Source organism: Trichechus manatus, unplaced genomic scaffold (assembly GCF_000243295.1).
Source record: "Trichechus manatus latirostris isolate Lorelei unplaced genomic scaffold, TriManLat1.0 scaffold00026, whole genome shotgun sequence".
NCBI classification, from domain to species: domain Eukaryota; kingdom Metazoa; phylum Chordata; class Mammalia; order Sirenia; family Trichechidae; genus Trichechus; species Trichechus manatus.
Window position 1 is genome coordinate 7,038,130 of NW_004443962.1, and position 12,310 is coordinate 7,050,439.

General features: G+C 41.6%; 1 protein-coding gene across 3 annotated transcripts in view; it reads left to right on the top strand.

Moving 5' to 3' along the window:
• Positions 1-367: 367 nt before the first annotated feature.
• The window catches only part of ZNF148 (zinc finger protein 148), a 145,684-nt gene continuing 133,741 nt past the window's right edge, over positions 368-12,310 (top strand). Inside the window, exon 1 of one of the 3 annotated variants that reach the window (XM_004373607.1) lies at positions 368-614. The gene's annotated coding sequence lies outside the window, so the exon portion shown is untranslated. The remainder of the gene's footprint in view (positions 615-12,310) is intronic. The other 2 variants (XM_023728783.1, XM_023728781.1) reach the window with 2 other exon arrangements.

Here is a 12,310-nt window from a genome sequence, read left to right on the forward strand (position 1 = left end):
AAAAGCCAAGGCAGGTAACCTTTCACCTAGGTCCCCGTCCCTTCCATTTCTCTGGGTCGGAAACGCTCTTGACCCCCGAGTCCTCCACTTCTTGAGGCGCTAGGCGTTAAGGTTGAAGGGGGAACCCCCTCTCAAAGAGATTTCCTCAGTTCCAATCTTTCTCAAATCGCTTTCCTCTCAGGCCTGGCCCGGTGGACCCGCGGCTCGGGGCCAGCTTTCCCAGCGACGCTCGGGCAGTGACACGCAGGCGCCACAGTCAAAGCCACGCTGGGTCTTCCCAGCCAGGTCCCCGGGCCAGGCGAGGGCCGGCGCCGCAGACCGCTTCCCGTGTGCGGGGCTTCCCACAATGCACTGCGCTGGCAGTGGCGGCGACCGCGGCGGCGCTCTAGCTGTGGCATGTCTGCGTCTCTACTGCTCTGGGAGGAGGAAGAGAAGGAGGAAGAGGAGGAGGAGGGGGAGGAAGAGGAGAAAGGCGCAGGGGTGGGAGCTGTTGCTGAAGCTGCCACCGCAAAAGTTCTTCCCCCTCCCCCCTTCCCCTCCTCTCCAGGCCCCTCGGAAGGTTGGAGCTGTCGCCGCCTGCAGTCGGTGACCGCGCGACTCGGCGCCCGCCCGCGGTAAAGCGCTCGGCCTGGCAGGCCCGGGCCCGGGGGAGGGCGGGGGAGGGGGAGGGGGCGACGCGCGGGGGGAGCGCGCGGCGGTAACGGCCTGACCCCGGGGGGAGCGAGCTGTGGCGAGGCCGGGGGTGGCCAGGGGACCGGCCGAGGCCGTGTGGAACGCAGGGGCTGACTGTGGGACGGGAGGAAGCAGGGCGCGGATAGTGGGTTGGGGGGTTGAGGAGGGATAATGACGGGGGTGGCGGAGGAGAGAAGGCGGCCTTCGAGGCCTGAGGGAGGTGTCAGAGGTAGGGAAAGGGGTAGGATGTTTGCACGGGGAAGCCGGAGGGTGCTGGGTGTGGGTGTGAAAAGGCTAGGGAGACACCAGGTCTCTGTCTGCCGTGCCTGGTGCAGTGCTTTATGCACCGCAGGCCTCGGTCAGTGTTGCTGCCTGAGTGTGCTCTTTGGGAGAAGGGAAGGGCAGGGGTTGGAGAAAAGGGAATTCTTGCAGGAATCATAGTGGGAGTGTGAACCGGGAGAGAGGCCGGAGGGAAAGATGCCGGATAGGTGGAGGAATGCAGGGGGTGGAGGAGTCTTGAGGATTCTGGGGATGTTTATTGTGTAGATGCATTAGGTATTTCGTTATGGAAAGGACTGAAGCGTTTCTAAGGAAAGAAAGACGGGATATAAGGAATTTCCGTGAATAGAAACGATAGCGTTTGAAGCAAAAAGGAGTGCTAAATACTAGAGAAGATGAAAGGACAGCTTGATAGGCCAGACAGATGTGATATAATCAATAAATGTTGGTCCAAGGACTAAAGAGTTATTCCAGATGGGCCAGGACGGCTTAGTTCCGAACCTGTCTGGACTCTTCCGTAGATGACATCTGGTAAGTGTGGGTCCCGGCTCTGGTTGGGGTCACTGAGAATTAGACATTAGTGTATAGTTGGATCTGAGACACTTCAGACCTACACCGGTGAATATGAGCACCTCTGAAATAGATCGTGAAAGGGCCTAATGCTACAAGGATTCTCTAGGCCAAGGAGTTGAGATTTTAGCAAATTGGAAGTAATCACTTACAAAGGCTGGGTGAACACTATGCTGACAGATACTAGAATGGAAACGACTTGGCTTGGTGTTTTCTTCTGCACTGCCCAGCTAATCTGGACCAGGAGAACTGGTGCCACATTAGTTAACCTGGGTCCATGCATGCTGGCCCTTCTTTAGAGGCTCTCTTTGTAGCTTAAGTTAGTCTGATTGGCCTGATTGGTTCCATAACTCCGGGGCTGGTGGGAGATCTTTTGTCACTCACAGTTCCTGATGGATCTCTCACTGAGGCATAGTGGTATCGAAGAGAATGCATCAACATGCAAGTGTGGGCCTGCAGAATGGACTAGGTAGAATACCTGTTTTGGTCTTAGGTTGCCAGGAGGTCAGGACTAACTTTGGCTATCTTGAGGTCTAGGAGAACCTGAAGAGACTGGATGATTCTAGAGCCAGTTTGGAGGGAGGATTAGCATCTCTACATCAGGAAATGAACCAAACTGTGTTGGATTTCCTGAGCTCCTACTGGACTAGACTTCCAGGAGGGAACTATGGGCTAAAACCATATTCTTAAATTTACCTGAAAATTATTCACCTGTTACTAGAAAAGACAATATACACATTACATCATAATGTTTCTTCAACTGAGGAGAGTAATGAGCATGTTGAGTATGAAAAATCTTTATGGAAGTAGATTAGAGGCCAGAGGGATTTATGGGGAAGATGGAAAGAGATTTGGGAGAGGAAAGGGAAAATTCAGTCATTCATGCATTTAGCAAATATTACCATATGTCTAAAGGAGGGTGATAATTTCACAATAGAATAAAGAGGAGTTTTCTTTTATTAAAAGATTCTTATAGAAATATTCCAGGATTGTTATATTTGGAAAACTTTCTAAATCAGTACATTTAGGTGTACGCATTCTTTTTAAGGGCTTTGTTACATTACAGACTATTGGTGTATGTGTTTTTATTGTCATCCCCAGTATGAGAAGGCCAGTTTTCCTTCTCTTCCCCTCACTAGCACTGGATATTATCCATCCTTTTAATTTTGTAAGTTTAATGGGCTTAAAAATAGTATGTCAGTATTGTTTTCCCCCCCTTTAAATTATTATGAAATAATGCATGTACATAGCTAAAAAATAAAATTGTCCTGAGGGGGCTTATAATAGCCCTTGTCCCAGCTGTCCACTGCAGTCCCGTTTTCCAGAGACTACTACTTCTCAACATTGATTTTTGTACTTCTTATCATACAGGTCTCCAAGTAATTTGCACATACTATTATTTCTTGATTTATCAAAATGACATTATCTTTTGACTTTTGCTATGAATAAAAAGGATCTAAGGCACTGACATTATCCCCTTTCTCCTTTTCCTTTCCAATCTTTGATAGTTATTTTTCTAGTTCTTTTATTGGATGTCTTTATTTCTTTAAATATGGTATTTATGCATTGATTTCAGATTTCAGCAACTTGAGACTGTCTCACTTGACTTTACCACTATATTAGATGAGGATTTAGACTAGGAAGGGCTTTCCTGAAGTAGGGAGAGCATTTAATTAGACTGGAAAAAGTGGGTGAGATGGTAAAGGGAAGTTTGATGGATGAACCTGTAAGAATGACCATGTTGTAGGAAACAACATCTTTGCAGCATAAGGGTTGCTGATTAGAGATGAGGGGGAGTTGCTTGAAAATGACAATTGTTCATCTTGGAATTCGTTACTAGGTTGACTGCATTATTCTTTGACAGTCTTCTGGAGAGTTTTAGTGGGCAACCTGGGAGTGGGTTAAAGTGGCCCTTGAATGTTCTTTCCAGGCTCCAATGGCAATTCTTGTTTTCGGGAAGGAATGGATTGGTGTGGGCATGAGTGTTCATTTTTTGGGGAGGGATGGGGGAAATGTGATTAGGGGGGAGGAGGACGAGGACATGAGGGACAGGGTATGATGAAGGTGGTGATAATTTTGTGGCAGGCTGAAGAAATGGAAAGGAATTCTGAGGGCATTTGGATATAGTTGATCTGAAGGAGATTTAAATTACAGTGATGAGACAGATTTGTAGCAGTTGTAAGGAAATGAGCATATTTAAGTCACTAATATGTTGGGGATATGGTAGAAAAAAGTATGCTGCTCATATATTAGGATAGAGTCATAAAATATTGGTGTTTTTGAAATTGGTGGATAGGTGCAACATCACCAAGTAAGTGATTGATACTGGGAAAACAGAAAGATCTTGCACCCCTCCTTTTTGGAAGTCTCACTTAAGTCACCCCAGCTCTTGAGTCTTGCTCACTTTGAATAATGACAGCATTCACATGTAGATTCTGTACTGCTGAATCTTGTTATTTACTTATGGGAGTTATTTTCTGTTTTGCAAATAGTAACTAGATTGTGACCTGCTCTAGAGCTGAGACTGTTTAATCTCTGGGGAGACTCATAACAGCTTGATTCTTAAGTGCTTAATAAATACCTGTTGAGTGACTACTAGAGAGTACTGTGCACTGTTAGTAATAATAGTGGGACTGTGTGAAATTGCTGAGTACTGTGTGGATATTGTAGGCAAGTTTGTGTGTTTCTGTGAGTGTGTGTGTGTGACAGAATGAAGGACAAGAGGGATATCTGACTGGAGAGGGCCTTTGGATTTAAGAGAAGAAGACAGAATGGACTAGAATGGAGTTGCAACAATCCTGCAAAAGCATGGAAGCGGTAGGCGTGCCCAAGGTTCTGATCTGAAGCTCCTGTAATCTGGAGTACATCAGGTCTGGAGCAGATTTGGATTTTCTTACCTCAGGCATAAATGACTCTTAGAAATTTTTTAGCGGTTATAAGGATCTGTCTGATTTAATTCATTTATAGGATAATAAGCATTAGATGAAGTTTCTTCCCACAGGGAATTTACAATATCTATATTCTTTTTGGGGAGAAAGACGGTTGTGAAATAATTCAGTAGCAGTGTAAGATTTCAGGAAAATTGGTTTTTAGAAACAAAATGATACCTCCAGATGAGAATTTTTATATTTTAATAGTCATTTTCAGTAGCTATATGCTTATTTCACTAACGCTGCCAGTATTCAGAATATTTTTGGAATGCCTTTTCTGAATTACCTTCCAAACCTCCAGCACAATGTTATACAATTTACCTGCTTATTCATTACCTTCTGTGTGCTGTCGGGGGAGGAGGCCAGTAAAGGTGAGTAAAGCTTCCCTAAGAGTTCATATTCCCACCTTGATAGCACATTTAAAAATAATACTAGGCATTCTGTTATTCTGAATAGGCTCATGGTGACAAATCTTTATCCTTGGAAAGATGTGGTTTTTAGAAATGCTGAAAATCAGTCAAAATTAAGTTCTAAAGTCAATAAAGCTCTAGAATGAACAAAGAATAGTTTAGGTTTAAATTCAGATAATCTGTTGCTGTCAAGTTGGTTCTGACTCATAGTGACCCTATACGACAAGTAAAACTGTCCCATAGTGTTTCTAAGGAGTGGCTGGTGGATTCGAACTGCTGACCTGTTGGTTAGCAGCTTGAGTTCTTAACCTGCACTGCGAGGCCTCCACGTTTGGGTTTAAATTCAGATATCCCCCACAAAAAACCAAACCCATTGCTGTCAAGTTGATTATGACTCATAGCGACCCAATAGGACAGAGTAGAACTGCCTCATAGGGTTTGCTAGGCTGTAAATGTTTATAGAAGCAGACTGCCACATCTTTCTCCCTCAGAGCAGCTGGTGGGTTTGAACCACCGACCTTTTGGTTAGCAGCCAAGTGCTTAACCACTGCACCACCAGGGCGCCTTAAATTCAGATAGTCACAAGAAATGGGAGTGATTTTCTTGGTTGATTTATTAATTGACTTTGGAGGACACTCCCAAAGAAGACGTTGGAAATATTTTGAGCAGTGATGGTGGCTTCACATGTAGTAGGCACTGGATAAATGTTGGTTGAGTGCTTCAGATGGTTGGGTGGATGGAGTGAGTAACTATTTTGAGGAGGACCACACTGATTTGAATATGTAATAAATTCTGGATATATTTGTTAACAAAACAATTTCATTACCTTGAACAAGATAGTTTATGATTAAGTTCTCTAATGAGTTTTACAGGCAGTAAGTGCCGTAGGAGTTAAGAGAATGGAGAAATGAATATTGGCTGAAGTTGGGAGAAAGGATTTAAGTACCATACTTTAGCTAAATATTTGAAAGGATTCTTGAGGGACCTCAGGAGAGGAACTAAATAGCTCCAAATTTCCCTCGTAGCCCTAGAATGAACCTAGAGTCAGGATCTATTTTTGTCTGAATGCTTTCTGCCTATTTCATTTTAGCTACTCCTACTGGCCTGTTCCGTTTCAAATTCACATTTGCTGGGTAGATTTTTAGTCCCCTGGAACAACTGTGGGGACTGCTTCCATTTATGTCTAGTGTAACTTTCGATTTGTCCTTTTCTGAGCCTGTACCCCATAAATTGTTTGGTCTCTGTGAGTGAAAAGCATGAGTCAGCTTGGCTCCTCTGTTACCCTGACATTTTCCTGCATGCTTTTCTCAAAACTGCTTTCTGAATTACAGAATAAAATAGACGGAGAATTGAGGGCATGTGTCCATAAGACACATGCTTCTTGAGTAAGTGAATGAATTAGGCGATAACCAAGATAATTTAGGGAATCTGACGTATATATGTGTTTTCTGTTGCTTCATTTATTTACTCACAACTTGCCTTGTTCTACAAAGGACTTAGTGGGTCTAACAAAAATATGCCCGCTATACATGAATTGAAATAATTAAGGAAGTCTAGTTGAAGAGAAAATTAAGGAAGAAAGGAAAAAAATCTGTTTAAAGACTATAAGATCCATCATTGTGGATGTTAGAGAGATAGGAATGAAGTGGAAGATATGTATATGGGGAAGAACAATGATAGCTGATAGGATGATTCTAAAGGAAGGAAAAGATTATTGAAATACAACAGGTTGTATTTCAGGGAAAGCAAGAGAAGATTGAAGGTAAAGAGGATTATTTGCAAGGTCTATTTTGGAAGGATGGTGAGACTATATGAAGGATAAGAGCTTACAGAAGTTTGGAATGTAGTAGAAATTATTTAATGGTATTGATTTATAACAGGGTTTCAGAAAATGATGGGGTAAGTTTTTTATTCAGCAAATGTTATGCATTTATTATATGCAAAAGTGTGTTAGATGCAGTCAGGAATACTTGAAGCTGTGCATCATCCTTTAGGATTTGTATTCTAATAGGGGAGCTGGACTTGTGCACAAACAACATGCTATGATTACCAAATCTTAATGAAATTAAAAGGTAGAAAAATACATTTGGCTAGGAGAAAACCTGGGACTGCTTCAGGGAAGAAGTGGCATTTCAGCTAGTCTTTGAAGGGTTAAGTAGGATTCTAACTCATGAGATTATTGGAAAGAGCATTCATTTGAAGAGAATAGCATAAGCAAAGACTTGGAGATGAGAAGCCAAGGATATGTTGGGAATGGTGCGTTACCTTAAACTTTTTTTTTTTTTTACTGTGATCCACAGTAAGAAATACATAGGGCAGTTCTACTCTGTCCTATAGGGTTGCTATGAATCAGAATTGACTCGATGGCAACACGTTTATATTAGGTGAAGATGTAATCTTATTTCAGCTGCTGCTGTTTGAATCTTTCCACAACTCTAAATTTCCAGATATCTTTTCTTCCTGTCTATATCCAATCACATCCCACTTTAATATTATATAAGATGGGATTGGGTAGAAAATGGAAGGCCTTGAAAGCTAAGCTAAGTAGTTTGTATTTGATATTATGTAGTATTGTACTTAGTAAGCAAACAGAACTGGGTTTTAGTCTTGGCCCTTCTGTTTACTCACCTCTATGATTATGGAGAAGTCCTGGTGGTGCAGTGGATAAGAACTCGGCTGCTAACCAAGAGGCCTGCAGTTTGAGTCTGCCAGCCACTCCTTGGATACCTTATGGGGCAGTTCTACTTTGTTCTATAGGGTCACTGTGAGTTGGAATCAACTCGACAGCAATGAGTTTGGTTTTTTTTTTTTTTTTTTTATGACTATGGAGAGAATTGCTTTCAGGTCTCAGTTTTCTCATCAGGAAATTGATAGTCATTCTGCCTTCCTTACAAGGGTTGTTGTGAGGATTTGAGAATTAAAAGTATGTTAACATAAAACTAAAGTTTATTAACATATATCATTAATGTATGGCTATTGAGCTTTTCTGAATAGAGAAGTGAGCCAAGGACTATGTATTAGATAACTTAATCTGACAGTAGCTGTAGCATGCAGGATAGATTGTGGCCAGGTGGTAGTAGAGTAAGGTTGGAGGTGAGAGGACCAGTTGGAAGACTACTGCAGAAACTAAGAAGGGCTTGAATTAGTTTGATAGCAGTAAAACCAAAACCAAATCCATTGCCATTGAGTTGATTCCTACTCGGAGCAACTCTAAAGGACAGAGTAGAAGTGCCCCATAGAGTTTCCAAACTGTAAATCTTTATAGAGGCAGATTGCCATATCTTTCTTCTGCAGAGCAGCTTTGGGTTCAAACTGCTGACCTTTCAGTTAGCCAGACGCTTTAACCAGTGTGCCACCAGGCTTCACATTTAATAGCAGTAGGATTAGAAATAAGGGAGTGGAATGTGATTGGATATAGAGAGGAAGAAAAGATATCTGGAAATTTAGAGTTGTGAAAAGATTCAAATAAGCAGCAGCTGAAATAAGATTACATGTTCGAGTATTATAAGGACTACCTTGTTAATTTATAGTTTCTTGCGTGTAGTAGGTACTCAGTAATTATTTGTTGTACGATTAAATATATAATTCTTGGAATGACTTGAGAGTGGAGATAGTGATGGATGATATAAGAGGAGGGGTTATATTGAAGGGTGCTTTTGATGGACTGCTAGAATTTATTGATTCAGAGAATTTTTTTGTATACTTATTATGTGCAAACCAGTTTTGGAGGAAGTAACTCCAGAAGCCTCCTTAGATGCGAGAATGATGAGACTTTTTCTTGCTTGCTTTGGACACATCATCAGGAAAGACCAGTTGCTAGAAAAGGGCATCATGTTTGGTAAAGCAGAGGGTCAGCCAAAAGAGGGAAGCCCTCAATGAGATGGATTGACAGAGTAGCTACAACAGTGGGCTCAAACATACCCAATTTTGTGGGCATAGTGTAGGACCAGGCAAAGTTTCATTCTGTTATACTTAAGGTTGCTATGAGTTGGAGCCAACTTGACAGCGGCTAACACCACCACAGTATGCAAGGTTCCATGGTAGGCGGTGTGAAGGATACATGTTTATATGTGACATAGCTCATGTTCTTTAGGAGTTTATCTAGGGACAAAATGTGTACACATCTATCTATGACATAGTACTGTGGCATGCTTGATCAGGGCTGACTCTTTAGAGGAATTGCAATGTAGTTTAGATCTTAAAGGATAAATAGGATTATGGTAGGCAACGTGGTAAGGGTTGGCATTCCAAGAAAAATGCACAGTGGTATGAGTGACAATGAGAAAAGTTCTAGGGATGTGTAGGGATTGGTGGTCTAGATTAGCTGGAATTTAGGGTTTATGTTGAGGAATGGAGGGAAATAAAGCTGGAAAGTAGATGAAAAAAAAATCTCAAAATCCAGGCTAAAGTGGTTTTTAAAAATTTGAGATATAAATTATATGCAGTAAAGTGTTCAAATCTTAGATATAGATTAATGAATTTTTCTTAGGTGTGTATTTATGTAACCACTATTCAGATCAATATATAGGATATTTCAGCACCCCAGAAGGTTCCCACGTGTGTCCCCTGTGAGTTGATGCCTACAACTAAAAGTGACTCCTGTTCTGACCTCTGTCCCCACAGGGTAGTTTTGCCTGTTTTTGAACATCAAATAAGTGGAATCATACTTTTATGTCTGGTTTCTTTTGCTCAACATTATACCTGTGAAATTTATCCATGTTGTGTATAGCAGTAGTTCATTCTTTTTCATGGCTCTGTGATATTTTGTTATGTGAATATACAGCAGTATATTTATTCATTCCACGATTTTTGGACTATTTGGTAGTTTCTGTTTTTTGGAAGTCTAAGGAGTTTTAGGCAGAAAAATGTGGCAGTCTACTTCCGTATAAAGACTTACAGCCTTGGAAACCCTGTGGGGCAGTTCTACTCTGTCCTATAGGGTCACTATGAGTCAGAATCCACTTGAGGGCAACGGGAAAAAAGGAATTCTAACTTTATTTAGTGGGCAGTGGGGCACCATTGATTTTTGAGGGGGAAAACAAGGTCAAGTTTAAGAATATTAATCTGATATCTTTTTTTTTTTTGTAATGAAGAGAATCTGGTGACTAGGACAAAGTTCAAAGTGTGAAGTTGGGATGGTGGTAGTGGGAATGGAAAGAAAGGGGTAGATGTAAGAAATACCTCAAAGAATGTATTAAAGGGCTTGATGGCAAATGGACTTTTGGGAAATAGTAGAGGAAAAGAAAAGTTAAGGGAGGCTAGGATTTTCAACCTGAGTGACTTGGGAATGGTGATACCATTAAGAGAAATTATTGGATCGGGTAGCAAAAACTATTTTGGTGGGGAAGAGTGGCTACTTTGGTTTTAAGACACATTGACCAGTGTGTGAGGCACATTGTATCCAAGGGGAATTATCTAGCTAGAGTTAAAAATACTGTATTGCAGCTGAGGAAAGAGGTCCAGTACAGATTTGGGAATACTTACATAGAGTTGGTAATTGAAGCTACTACTTCTGAACTTGGTAGGGGACTGATGACTATGAAATTGTTTGGTCTGATAATCAAGGTGTCAAAGGAAGCAATAGTTGAAGAGTCTAGTTACAAATAAATCATTATATATTCCAACTTCTCAGGAATAAAGTAGATTGTAGCAAAGGGTGATGGTTTGAAGATTGTTCTTTTGGGGGCCCGCAGGAAGATATCCATTTGAGGAATGAAAATGTAGAAGCAATGTTAAGGGATGGACCCTGAGGGTCAGAGAATTAGAGAAAGTTCAAAGACAGAACTTAAGGGAAATAACCCACAGTTTGGGCTAAGAAGAGGAGCAGTAGTCATTGGAGATGGAAGAAGCAAAGAGAGGGGCTGGAGTAGAATCGCATGGTATGGTGACATAAACCGACGATGGTAGTTCAAGTGTCGTTGCCAAAGAGAGGATAAGGTCTTGGAAGGTGGGTCATAGGATTTGGTACATAGAATTTTTTTGTGCTCTTCAGGAGAACAATTCAGAGATCAGATTGTATGGGGATAAAAGTTTGAATGGGTTGAAAGAATATGGAAGCAATGAATGTAGGAATTATATTGTTTACTTTAAGATGGAGGAATAATTTATCTAAAACTAGAGGCCAGAAGGAACAGATGATGAAAATATAGCAATTTAGAAGCTGTAAAGAGGATATGATTACGGGTGGAGAAGGTATGATTTAAGGGAATTTTATGGACGGGATTAAGTATTTGATGGTATTAGGGATTTAAATATGAAAACAGTTTAGATCAGTCAATGAGATGGAGAATTGTATTTGGAATAAATCTGTTGTGGAAGATTTCATGGCTTTTTAGTGGTGCCTACCACCCAGTGTGTGGGTGTGGAGAAAACAGATGATGAAGATATCCATTATTGGGGAGATACATAGTGAGTATAATGGAAGGAAGGCCATAATATTCTGGAGAGGGCAGAATTAATATGGCTGATGGACAGGTTTAAATTGTGTAGGGAGGCAGCAGATGAAGCCAAAAAGAGATGAAGAGCAGGTGTAGAACTAGAAGATAAGGTGGTTGTGGTTAAAAAAAAAAAAAAAAAAAACAAGCGAAAAATGGGTGTCTGACGTTATAATCCTAGTGGTAGAGCACTTGAAACTGTTTGCAGTATGTATGTGTGGGTGGCTGAAGTGCAAGTGAAGATTTTAGGAGTTGAGGAGGTCCAGGGTGTAGAAAGTTCTTCATCATCAATGTTGAATTCACTTGAAAATAATGGCTGAATATGGGACAAAGTGGAGCCCTGGTGGCACAGTGGTTAAGAGCTCAGGGTGCTAACCAAAAAGTCAGCAGTTCGAATCCACCAGCCACTCCTTGGAGAAACCCTATGGGGCAGTTCTACTGTGTTCTGTAAGGTCACTATGAGTCAGTCAGCTCGACGGCAATGAGTTTTTCGTATGGGACAAAGTAGAACTGAAGTCACTGGGGAAGGAAGGTGGGAGGGTATTCTGAAGCTTGGGAAATGTTGCAGAAGGAATGGTTCAAGTGAGTAATGTGAACTACAAAGGGATTTTTTAGTGATTGGAGAACAGTGACAGTGGTCCTGGGGAGCAAGAAGCAGTCAGTCCCTTTATCAAGCTAAAGGAGTAGGAGAGTGATAGCTAAGTCCTGAGAGAAACAGGTTGTCCAAGACAAGGCAAGCTTGAAATAAGATGAGGAGGTGAGGTTGCAGCAATCCAGGCAAGACATGATACTGACAAAGGTAAAGAACAATGCTGAATCCACAAAACATCTCACAAAATGGATGAATCTGGAGGGCATTATGCTGAGTGAAATTAGTCAGTCGCAGAAGGGCAAATAGTCTATGAGACCACTGTTACAAGAACTCAAGGAGAGATTTAAACACAGAAGAAAGCATTCTTTGCTGGTTACGAGGGTGGGGGGGAGGGGAGGGAGAACTCACTACCTATATAGTAGA